Raw genomic sequence first — 12,729 nt, forward strand, 5'->3', positions numbered from 1 at the left:
CATGGGATGAGATATGATTTAGACCTAATTTGACTAGCTTATTAAGAGAAGTATCATCAATGATATCGAGACCAATACTCACTATATGTTGATATTTTTGAAAGAGAAATTTGGAGTCATACAAATGAAAAAAGCATAGATGATTCATTTTTCCTTAAGAAGCACTCTTTTGGGTGATACAAAGCTTGTTTGAGTGAGGGAAGAAAAGTCCATCCAAAGGTAATAAATGACCAAATTGCATTGGGGATAGTGATATCTTGTGAAAAAAATACTCTCTCTGAAAACTTCTGAATGGAAATTTTTTCCAAGAGTACATTTGCAAAAAGAACATGGATTACATTATTTCAACTTATCTTAGAAAGAAGAGAACCCCTTCCATGAGGTTGCTTAACCAAAGAAACCTACATCAATTATATAATGGTTTCTAAATGGTACTATTGTAGTCTTCCAATTATATACCTTTGTGTTTTAAATTAGTGGATGAAGAGATCCTTGCACGTGGTTCATAGAGGACAAGATTCCTACTTCCAAAGTTCCTTGGTTTGGAGGAACGATATCCTCTTATGCTCCCATGAGTCGATACTACATGTTGGGAGTAGTTGCTTCTTTTGTTGGTTTGTGGTGTAGATTCATGGTTACCAATTTTAGAGGGGAGTATACATTTATCAGTTAGTTTGATGCCATCTCCTTTTAGCCTCTATGAGCAAATTTCCACCCTTATGGGTAAGTGTTTTCTTCATGGCTAAGATAATAAGCTCCCTAATGTAGCCAAAAAAGAGAATCATAGATTCCCTTAGGGATATTCCAATGAATACTTTGTCAACATTATGTATAATGAACCAAAGTGCATGGTCAAACCACAAAATAGAACTATTCTTACACTCTAAATTGTGACTTCAAGCATCACATGCACATTTAAGAAATGGCCTGAAGTAATTCATACATCCATAGAGGAATTTTGCATCCTTTCCACCATCTGGTTCCTTGAGTGATTCAACAGATACACAAAATCCATAAGGGGAGGGGCAATTATTCGCTTCGAATGCTTGCATAGAAAATGGTCCCATTAGGCATGTGGTGCTTGACAAAGAATATACTCTGTCTTGAGCAAGTCTAGAATGTTCCTTTGGAGCTGCAATTAGATCCTTTTCACCAACTAAGATCAACCACATTTCTATTGGAATTGGGGCAATAAGGGTGCAAGCCCCAAAACCCCAAGTCTTATTGTTTTTATCCCGAAAAAGTTCCAAATGATGTAGTGGAAATGAATGTATTAGCATAAAGGGTTTCCTCCTTATTGTTACCCATGATGGGGTATGCCAAGTGGTAGCCAAGATGTTGGCCTCCTCTTCCAAACAAGATAGGGGAATGAGGGAATATTTGACATTATCAATGCTTGGAGAAAGTGAAAGAATTTCAAATGATGTCCTTGGCTTGGAAGTTTCCAAGGCAAATGAAACTTGATTAATAGTAAAGACATGTTTTAAAATATTTTTTGAGGAATTAAGCCAATCCGAATGCATCTATTTGTCCTCCTCCATGCACTTTGGTAGTCCTTTGGCCATAGTTTTGATTATAGCAATAGTAGCATTTAAATCTAATAAGTGGGTTTGGTAGATTTTAAGCCATCCCGAAATATCAAGCTACAAAAGTAATAGTGCTTTAGAATTTGGGTCAAAGGCTGGAGTAAATGAATCTATATTAATGAGGGCATGGTGAAAATTTGCATCATTAATGTAGGGAAGCAACCTTTAGATGAAAACGGGAGGTGCAAGGAGAATGTCTCCATATCCTACAGTGAATAATTCAACTTGCCAAATGTTCTTGGAAAACCATTGCAATAAGATTAATGTGTTTACAAAGGTAAAAGTCATAGCTATATGAAGACACCATGACCACTAGTATGTGTATGCTATCAGTGAGCTACTCACAAATCACATAGCAAGCTTCTTAGATTAATTAAAAAGTGAGAGTAGTTACCATATTGCATAGTAAACAGTTTGGGGAGTACAATTTGCTAAGAAGTACATGTAGATGAGTATGATCCATCATGAACTGGTGTAGAGAGTGGAATGGAGCCATGTAACAAAGATCATATTATACAAATAATTTTTCCCAAATGTAATATTCATCGAAACCAAAAAATATCAGGTGAAGATATAGTGATGTTACCTAAAAAGGCAACCGAAAACACCAATTAGTGAGAACTAAAGAGCATTAACAAGTTGCAAGTGTCGGGGGACCACCTCGATTGTTATCCCCTTTACACCATGTAAATGATACTTGAGTTGACGAAGTCATGGAGGACATAATTTGGTGTGTGAATCTAAAATATCCATAGTAGTTTCCTTCTCTCAATGCAAGCAAATGTTGTGAGGAGTGACACTCTTTGTGTTGTCACTATAAATGGAGAAGAGATCAAATAGTCACAAAGTTGAATGGTGGGAGTAAGTGTCGAGGAAGATGGGATGAGCATTTGTTAGCATATAAGCATGAGAATTCACCCTCGGCAAGGGTCTATGAGAGTAGATGTATGTGAATGGCCTTAATGGGGAAGGGAAACCCTAACCCTAGCTTGGCATAGAGGCTATATAAACAGGCTATGGGTCACTATCAAGTAGAAGAGAGAGTGTACCAAAGTTGTACTCTAAGAAACTTAGTAAGCAAGATCTTTTTCTTGTACTTTGAGCTCTCTTCTCCCTCTTGTGCACATTCTTCTTGCTGTAAACTTTGATTTTCCACATGGTATCAGAGCATCCTCTAATCCTTTCAACTTCCTCTATCCTCAACTTCACTAAGTGCACATGAGCATCCATCATCTTCATCTTTTCCTTCTTACCTCCTGTTGAGTGTTGAAATGACTTGTTTTTTGGTTGATTTTTGTTGTTTTTGGGAGCTGAATGGTTGATTTTATGAGATGATTGATTGGTTTGGAAGTGGTTTGAGAGTGTTTTGGATGATAATGATTGAGTTTTGGAAGTTTATGATGTTTATTGGTGGTTCTGTGATGTTCTGATAGGTTCTGATTGGTTCTGTATACCTTCTGTTTTGTTCTGTTTTATTCTATTTTGTTCTGATTGTCTTCTGTAAGGAGGGATGGAGTATTGATTGATGAATATTGAGATATTATGAAAGCTTATTGAATGGTTCATGAGAGTTTGGAATGGTTTGAGAATGAGTTATGTGGTTTTGATGACCTTCTATAACCTTCTGTAGGTCTTCTGTAGAGCTTCTGTCTCTGTTCTATTCTGTATTGTAGCCATTCTGGTACTGTTCTGTGACTTTTCTGTATGCTTCTGTATGTGTTCTGATGGATGAGAGTGTAGCTTGGGAAAGTTTTCTAGCCTTGGAAAGAGGTGAATACAAGTGCAAAAGAGCTGAAAGAAGTGAAAGAAGTAGCTGCTGAAGACTCAAGTGAAGACTAGAGTGAAGTGACAGTAGTGAGCTATGAAAGGACATTGTAGTGGCTCTGGTGACTCTTCATATCAGACATACCTCTTGGGAGGGGTATCCACGACCTAAGAGGGATTATTGAGGGTGATTTTTGAGAGATTGTAGTGAGGATATGATGTATTATTGATAGAGAGAGAGTGTGTGTGTCAGAGATAGCTAATTCTACTCAAACAGAGTGATTGTATATGAGAGATTGAGAGAGAAGACTATGAAGATATTGAAGATGAATACTATGTGATTTATTTCCATTCAAAGATGGTGTATTCCTTTGCTTTCTTTGTTCCATTGATGGATTTTGTGAAGATGTTGAAGAATACGGTTGATTCTATCAAATCCGTGGGAGATCTACATGATGTTGCATGAAGATTTGTTGTGCCTGGTGTTCTTTTCTTCATTGTGATCATATAAAACCTAATAAACAAGTTTGTTGATGTTACAAGATATATCTTCTTGCAAGAGAATTCCCTTTTCCTTGGTGTTCCTTTTGGGGCTCCATGTTTTTTGTGCGCAGCCGGGGAATCTTGCCATCAACAAGCACCAAAAGAGGCTGAAAATGAAGAAAATGGCATTGCCAAGAAGAGAAGAATTCAATGGATGTTTGCAAAGTTCCTTCTTCCACTGAAGAGTTGGAATTTCTCATAATCAAATCCACTTTCCACAAGAAGTTCATCCCACAATGGCAGAAACACATCACCATCATGATGCATGCTCTATGTGGTGGACAGTTTCCTCTTCCTGTTGAAGCAGCAGAAACTTGCATCTTGGTGGCAAACTGTTTGGGAATAAACTGAAGAGAAGAAACAGAGAGAATGACCATCCATGGAAGATTTGGCATTCATTGAGAAGTTTCCAAACAACATCAAGTGGGAGATTGTGAAGAAGCTTCATGAGTCTTGGTCTGTAGAGGTTCACAAAGACAAGAAGGAAAAGAGTTGGAATTTGTTCGTGGATGCTCAACAGCAAGATACATGGGATGCTTGGTGTACTAATAATCTTCTGTTTGTTCAATTAGCAACCCACTGGAAGTTGGTAGATAGAGTGTTTTTCACAACCTACACTGTTGAAACCATCATAAGCTGGCATTACTATGATGATGGCACCACCACAATGCTCAGACGTATGCATTTTGACACCTTCAGAACCGAATACCTTCCTCTGTGCAGTGGCATGAAAGCAGAATTCAGGGACGTTGAAAAGAAAGAAGTAGAAGAAATGTTGGCAAGAGAGTCCTCCAGAGAGTGAAGCCTTCTGTTAACCCTCTGTGAAGCACTAACAACATAGTGGAACCAGCCCCCTGATGAATGACGCAATAAAGAGGCAAGCATTAGAACGAGTCCAGAGGTATGTGAGAAGAGAGAAAGCAAGAATCAAGGCTGAGAACGAGCTCGCAGCAGAAGCCGACTTTGACGCCCTTGCGGAACTCTTTACAGAAGTCCCAATGGCACATCAAGCCCTTCCTCCTCCTCTTGCTGGAGGTCCACTTCCAAGCCAAATTCGTCCTGGAAATATTGATGATAGGCCAGCGAATGTAGTCCCATTGCCAGTTTTTAAGGGAGAGTACAATGAAGACCCCGATCTTCATGTAGCAGAGTTTATGGTAGCATGTGTGGCTAACAATGCCAGAACCCCTGAGCATTGGTTTTAGCAATATTCCCCGCCACTTTCAAGGGCGCGGCATTTCAATGGTATGAGAGACAAGCAGCAGGAACTTTTGGCACATGGGACGACCTGAAGTTGGCCTTCCTCACTAAATTCAGGCGTGAAGGTTTTGAAGAGGGGATGCGAGAGGAATTTATGAACCTAAGTCAGTCTTCTGGAGAAAGAGTGGAAGCTTATGTCTCACAAATGGAATCCATCCTGAAGAGATGGACTAACCATAATCTAGATGATGGCATTCAGAAGGGGGTGTTTCTCAGAGGATTACAACCAAAAGTTCGTAAGTTTGTGGAGCTGCAAAGACCAGCCACCCTGCAAGCTGCAACAAAAGGTGCAAGACTGTACGATGAAGTGGAAGCTAGATTAGCGATGAATTCAGGAAGAGGAGTCCTACCTCCTCTGATGCCAGGAATGATGTATCCACCAAATGCAGTTCCAGGGACTATTCCCTATCCCTACCAACAGATGCCTCCAGTATCACAGTACAGTGCACCAAATCCACAATGGCCACAATCCATGCCTCAAATGATGGTGCAACCACAACAACAATGGTCCCAACCAATTTCCTCCATGCCAAATCAACAGCAACAGTGGAATCCTACCAACTGGAGCCAACAGCCAACAGTTCAAACATGAGCTCTGAATCAAAACCAAAACAGAGACTCCTCTGTACCAGCCCAACCGGTTTATGTAGTGATTATAGAGACTCCTCAAAACCCTCATGCCAGTGCCTCAGGAGGAGAAAGCTTAAAGGATTATTTATCCAACTCAGTTGCAAACATCAAAAAGGAGTTGATGGATGTGATTACAGAACAACTACAAACATTGAAAGTGAATACTGCCAGCATATCCAATGTTGCAGGAGCAGGAAGAGATGTGATGCAGTCAAATACTTGGTGTGGTAAGTGTCATCAAGCAGGCCATTTAGCCACTGAATGTACACGCAAACCAACCATTCCTGGGGCCTTCTGTTCCTACTGTTTGTGGAAGAATCATATAGAGGACATTTGCTCTCTGAAGGAGATGCATGACAAGAGAAGGAAGGAAGAAGACGCAAGATTCAACTTGCTGGAATCCAAAATGACAACACAGGATATTGGACCCAAGCCTAGAGAGTTTGGTCCTAATTTTGGACCCAGAAGATTTCCCTCTCAAAGTTACAGAGGAAGACAGTCTGGCGGTGGTCAGAGGACAGAAGTGGAGTGTTACAGATGCGGAGAAAAGGGACACATCTCGCCAAACTGTCCGAATCCTCAAAGGTCAGTGGATTACAAGCCCTTATGCAGTCGATGCAAAGGAGAAGGCCACACTGCAAAAGACTGTCCAAGCCGAGCCCCAGTGAAAAACAGTGCTACTGATAGTCCGGCCAAGGCTCAAGAGCCTACCTCCAATTTAGTGGAATTGGAAGTTGCTGCCATCACGCATGCAAAGCAGAAGGAACCACCTATCCAGAAAGAAAATAACCCTCCTGCCAGAACAGTGAAGTTCAATCTTCCACCAGAAGAACAGAACAGAACAGAGCCTAACAGTGCCATACAGAGCACTACAGTGCCACAGAGAGTTACAGAGACAGGACCAGAGGTCCAGGATACAGAAGAGGAGGAAGTGCCACAAGTGGCAGAAGAAGTTCCTATAATTCCTCTGTTGGAAGAAAGAGGGAAAATGAAAATGGGTGTTGCCCCATTCCCTAATCGGTTAGAGAAGCCAATGGATCCTATTAAGGAATACGATCTAGTCAGAGATCTAGATACCTTTAGACCAAATCTCACATTCTGACAATTATTAATGTTGTCTCCCAGTTGTCGGAAAAGATTCAAAAGTATACTGACAAAAAGACGTGGTTTAAGGATTGCTTCCTCAACAGTGACAAAGTCCAACAAAGCTCCAGAGCCTATCAAAGAAGTGGATGTGGCTAATGCTTTCCTAGATCCGGGTACTCCAGAGACTGGCGTGTGGATAGAAGGCTGCTTCATTGCAAATGCACTGATTGATGGAGGCTCATCAGTAAACATTATGACGGATGTGACGATGAAGGATCTAGGCCTACAAGGTGTGCATCCCACCCAATGGCTCATCAGATTGGCGGATCAGAGCAGAATCAAGCCTTTGGGCATTCTTTCATATGTGAAGACTACAGTGGCTGGAAAAGATTATTGGCTAACCTATCTGGTGGTGAAGCCAAACTCTTATGGTACATCCTATCCTCTGTTGCTGGGAAGACCATGGCTTTTTGAAGCCCGAGCAAGGACGGATTGGTTCAAAGGAACCTTGACCTTGGGTAGAGGACCCAATAAAGTGGTGCTGAAGCTATATGGTTCTCAAAAAGGACATGGATCCACCTCCTTGGAATTATCTTCTGACTCCCCTAATGAGGCTACGGATGGAACATCAGCAGATGAAGATGCTGTCAAACAGATCCTTCCCAAGAAAACTGTGGCACATTCCTTAACAGTGGATACTGTAAGCCGACTTCCAAAAGATGCAAAGCCATTATCAATGGGTGAATACTTCCTGTCTGAACCAGGAATGACTTCTGAAATCACTTCTGACAGTGAGATAGAAGCATGGATGTATTGCTCTCCCTGTTACATGGCCATAGTAGAAGCCGAGACAGAGGCAGAAGATGAAACAGAGAATCTGTTCTTCTGTTACAGAGCTCCTACAGAAGCAGAAACAGAAGCAGAAGCAGAAACAGAAGCAGAGACAGAGACAGAAGCAGAAGCAGAGACAGAGACAGAAGAGGATGGATATGATATGGACGAAGAAGGTTATGAAAGTGAGCTAGAAGAGTTTATTCCACCCGAAGAGGATACATTTGGAGAAGAAGTTCCAGAAGCTTCAGAAGCAGACGAGCTCATGCTATGGGACAGAATGGTGATGGTACCATTTGGTCTAGTAAATGGATCTTCTCATATGCAAAATTCTTATAAGACGTGGGTTAAGAAGAACAAGCCGTCTTTCAGCAGTGGCTCATGCCGCCCTCACCCATCCTTGCCAAAGAAAGATGATGATGATGCACCGTGCCAACGAGCACCAGTCCCACAAACCCAACAAGCATCAGAGGGTCCCTGTTATGTGACGTTCTTGGATGTGTCATCTTCAGAAGAGGAGTCTTCAAGCCAAGAGGTAATTAATTTGGAAACCAAACCCGAAACAACTCTAATCCCATTTCAACATCTCAAGGAGCAACCTAAGTCTCCACCAAAAGAAGAAGTTGGTTCTAGTGGGACATCAAAAGAGGACACCACTCCCTTGAAGGAGTCGGATCTGTATCCAGAAGCAGTCCGTGGGACCTTCATTCATGAAGTAGAAGATGAAAGGCAATTAACCTTTGTGGATGCAGAAGGCACTGAACGCCACTTGAATGCCACTTGAAGGTGAGTAGCAGCCTCCCAGAAGAGGAGTTGTCAACCTTGTACAACTTGTTGAAAGAAAATTTGGATGTGTTTGCATGGTCCAATAAAGACTTAAAGGGGATTGATCCCACAATATGTCAACATCATATTGACTTGGAGCTTGATGCCAAGCCAGTACGGCAACGACAGAGGCGAATGAACCCGAATCATTCCACATTGGTGAAAGCGGAACTGCTGAAGCTTCTGGAAGCCGAGTTCATCTATCCAGTGGCAAATAGTGAATGGGTTTCACCCATCATGGTTGTACCCAAGAAGAATGACAAATTGCGAATATGTGTGGATTTCTAAAAGAAGGATCACTTTCCTATCCCTTTTACAGACCAACTGTTGGACACAGTGGCAGGACATGAGCTTTATTCCCTTTTGGATGGATTCAACGGATACAACCAAGTGCAGATCGCAAAAGAAGACCAATCCAAAACAACCTTCACCACAGAATGGGGGACCTACGCTTACCGAGTGATGCCATTTGGACTCTGCAATGCCTCTGCTACTTTCCAGCGAGTCATGATGGCCGTATTTCAAAATCATCTACACGACTTTATTGAGGTATATTTGGATGACTTCTGTGTCTATAGTTTGATCCGTGAACAGTGGGAACACTTGGAACAATGCTTTCACCGATGCCGGGAGGATGAGATTTCCCTCAACCCCGACAAATGCATCTTTGGGGTCTCTTCTGGAGTTCTATTGGGCCACATTGTCTCTGCACAAGGGATATCAACAGACCCTGCAAAGATTGAAATGATCGCAGCTCTGACCGCACCCACCAACCTCAAACAGTTGAGGGGATTCCTAGGCCATGTGGGGTACTACAGAAGGTTCATAGCTCATTTCGCAACAAAGGCAACCTCCTTGCACAAGCTTTTGAGGAAAGATGCAGAGTTTACTTGGACGGAAGAATGTGACAAAGCCTTCCACACTCTGAAGCAATGTCTGATTGAGGCACCCATTCTGCAGCCTCCTGATTGGACGAAAGAGTTCCATGTACACACTGATGCATCAATTGAAGGCTTAGGTGTTGTCCTTTGCCAGAAGGGCTCCTCGAAGTTGGATCAACCGATCTATTATGCAAGCCGAAAAGTCACTGATAGGGAACGGAATTACACAGTGACCGAGCTGGAGTGCTTGGCAATGGTGTTTGCCCTAGAGAAGTTCCGCCATTACCTCCTATCCACCTACTTTAAATTTTATGTGGATCATGAGGCCCTATCCTTCCTGATGAACAAAGCAGATGTGAAAGGACGAATGATGAGATGGCTCCTTTTATTCCAGGAGTTCGACTTTGAGGTGATTACTAAGCCCGGTCGTTCCCATGTTCTGGCTGATCATCTGTCACATATCCCACAAACTGTAGACGAGGAGCTGGATGACCCAGACCTCCCTGATGCTTCCCTATTCCTGGTAGAAAGTGTCACCCCCTGGTATGCAGACATTGCCAATCTGCTGGCAACCCAACAGTATCCTCCTGGCATTTCTAGTCGGGAAAGGAAGAAGCTCATGCTAGAATCAGCCCCATACACCCTCCTAGGTGGTGCACTGTACAAGAAAGGCAAAGATGAAGTGCTCAGAAGATGTGTTGCAAGAGAAGAGATTGGGATTGTTCTGAAGGCTTGCCATGACGAGCCATGTGGAGGCCACTTTGCAGGAGAAGCTACAGCCAGGAAGGCTCTACTAGCAAGATATTGGTAGCCTACCATTCATAAGGATGCCTATGATTACTGTAAAAGATGTGATGCTTGTCAGGGAATGGGGAAACCCACCAAGTCAAGTGCCATGCCACTGCAACCTATTCTTCCTTTGAAGCCTTTTGAGAAGTGGGGCATCGACTTCGTAGGTCCGATCGATCCTCCTACCAGAAGGAAACAGAACCGATACATCCTCGTATGTACGAATTATGTTACAAAGTGGTGTGAAGCTAAAGCTCTAAAGCGGGACGATGGTAACAGCGTGGCCCTGTTCATGTATGAGAATATCATCACCCGTTTTGGCAGTCCCTTAGAGCTGGTAAGTGACAGAGGCACTCATTTCCTCAACAAAGTCATGGAAGAATTGACATGGTTGTATAAGATCCGCCATCGCAAGTCCACTCCTTATTACCCCAGAGCCAACGGCCAAGTCGAAGTCACGAATCGCATCCTCTGCTCGATTCTGACAAGAACAATTGCCGCACATCGTCGTGATTGGGATGATCGACTTACAAAGGCCCTCTGGGCGTACAGAACCTCCCATAAAGCAGCAACAGGACAGACACCTTTCCAGCTGGTGTATGGTACAGAAGCTGTTTTTCCTGTTAAACTGGAATTACCCTCTTTGAGAGTGGCTATCAAAGAGCGTTTGGGGGACAATGATTCACTACAACGCCGTCTCTTGCACCTGGAATGTTTGGACGAAATTTGTAGGATGGCTCTACAGTGCATGGAAGCCACGCAAGCTCGACGCAAGGCTTACCATGATAGCTTCATCAAGCACAAGGAGTTCAAAGAAGGTGATTTAGTCCTAGCCTATGATTCACGATTTGGCAAGTTTCCTGGCAAGCTCCAACAGCGGTGGATGGGCCCCTATAAGGTACTTGCCGTCAACCCTAATGGCTCTGTCTAAGTGCAGACCGTTGATGCCTCTGATGATCCCTTTCTGATCAATGGATATCGCCTGAAGAAGTACTTCCCTCCTTGGGGATCTTGACAATTACGGTCATTTGATCCTTTCCCTCGTTGGCACGGCACTGTACTTCTTATGATGCTATTTCTAATAGCCGTTCTTCAGCCACTCCTGATGAGGTGGACGCAACCCTCTGTCCCCTCAAACCCCCCTTCCAGCCTTGATCTGTTATCCTCTATTTTTCACCAGCGACAGTGGCGAGGTGGGTTCTGACAAATGGTCTTTCTATCATTCCCTTGCTTAATTCGAAAAAAAAAAACAAAGAAAAAAAAATATAAATATCGGTCATGGGAGAAAATGACTTAGGTCCCTGTCGTGCCGACCTATTCTTCGAGAAAAGGTGGAAACACCCTCGAAAATAGGGGAAAACAAGAAAAAAAAGGGGGAAGAAAAAAAAAATAAGAAAACAAATCTGTTATGAGAGAAAAGGAAGAAATTCCCTGTCATAGCAGGCCTCGTTCCAAGAAAAGGTGGTAAACACCCTTGGGTGAGAAGCTGGCTGTGGAAAAGGTGGTAACACCCAACAGTCCAGAAAGCGGATTCATTAATTGATATCCCTAGGATCCAATTCCGAAGCTGCCTCCCTTGGTACACTCTGTCCTGGGTCTCTCTGCAGAGCGTCTAACTGTCCTCTCGCCGACGACATGTTCCTATCCAACACAACGTTCGATTTGATGGCTACCTCCCTGGGTACGCTTCTTCAACAACTGCCGACGCGATCTTCATCGACAAACAATCAAGTGACATGAGCTTTCATCCTACCCGGATGGGGAAGTGAGTATGGTTTCCCTCTATAATTATCAACAGAGCGTGAGACAGAGGGTGGGGCGAGTGACCAGTCTTTTCCCTTCAAATCAAATGAGAGGTGAGAAGTGTGAATGAAGCGTTGCACGCACGGGATGGGCCTCTCAATGCACAAAGCACAATTTGTTTCTGTGCACTGCACCATAAGGCTCCCTGGCCTTCCTTCTCGCACCGTATGCCGGCACAGGGCAGGATGCACCGTTGCACCATCAAATGCGCACAAGGCATACAACCTTTACACAAGTGACCGTGAGGATTACATCAATGGGTTTCAGGAAAAGGCTGCCCTCATGTATCTATCGACAGCGAGTGAGACAGAGGGTGGGCTGAGTGTGACTAGAGTTTCTTTAATCAATTACCGAGAGGTGAGATTGAGGGATGTTACGACACTTGGAGTCAGGTATGTTCCCGTTTCCCTATGCACCCACGGGATGGGTCTTTGCCGTCAACACAAGACACATCACCCTATTCTGTACACTGCACTGCAAGGCTCCCTTGCCTTCCTCCTTGCACTTATGCTAGACGGGTTGGACGCACTAATGCACCATCAACTGTGCACCCTGGCATACTCCTTCTGCACCATTCCCCCCTTGTCGATTCCTCAACCGAGTACGAGATATGGGTTTCCATCCTTATTCCTTGAGTGATATTAGTCGTGGGGCAAGTGACTGTTCTTTCATTCCATTTGAGTGACTGTGAGTTGAGTGTAGTATCCCTCATCATCGATAATTTCCTGTGA

The sequence above is a fragment of the Lygodium microphyllum genome, chromosome 17, assembly GCF_053477565.2.
Source record: "Lygodium microphyllum isolate KBCC chromosome 17, Lygodium_microphyllum_v1.1.10, whole genome shotgun sequence".
NCBI classification, from domain to species: Eukaryota; Viridiplantae; Streptophyta; class Polypodiopsida; order Schizaeales; family Lygodiaceae; genus Lygodium; species Lygodium microphyllum.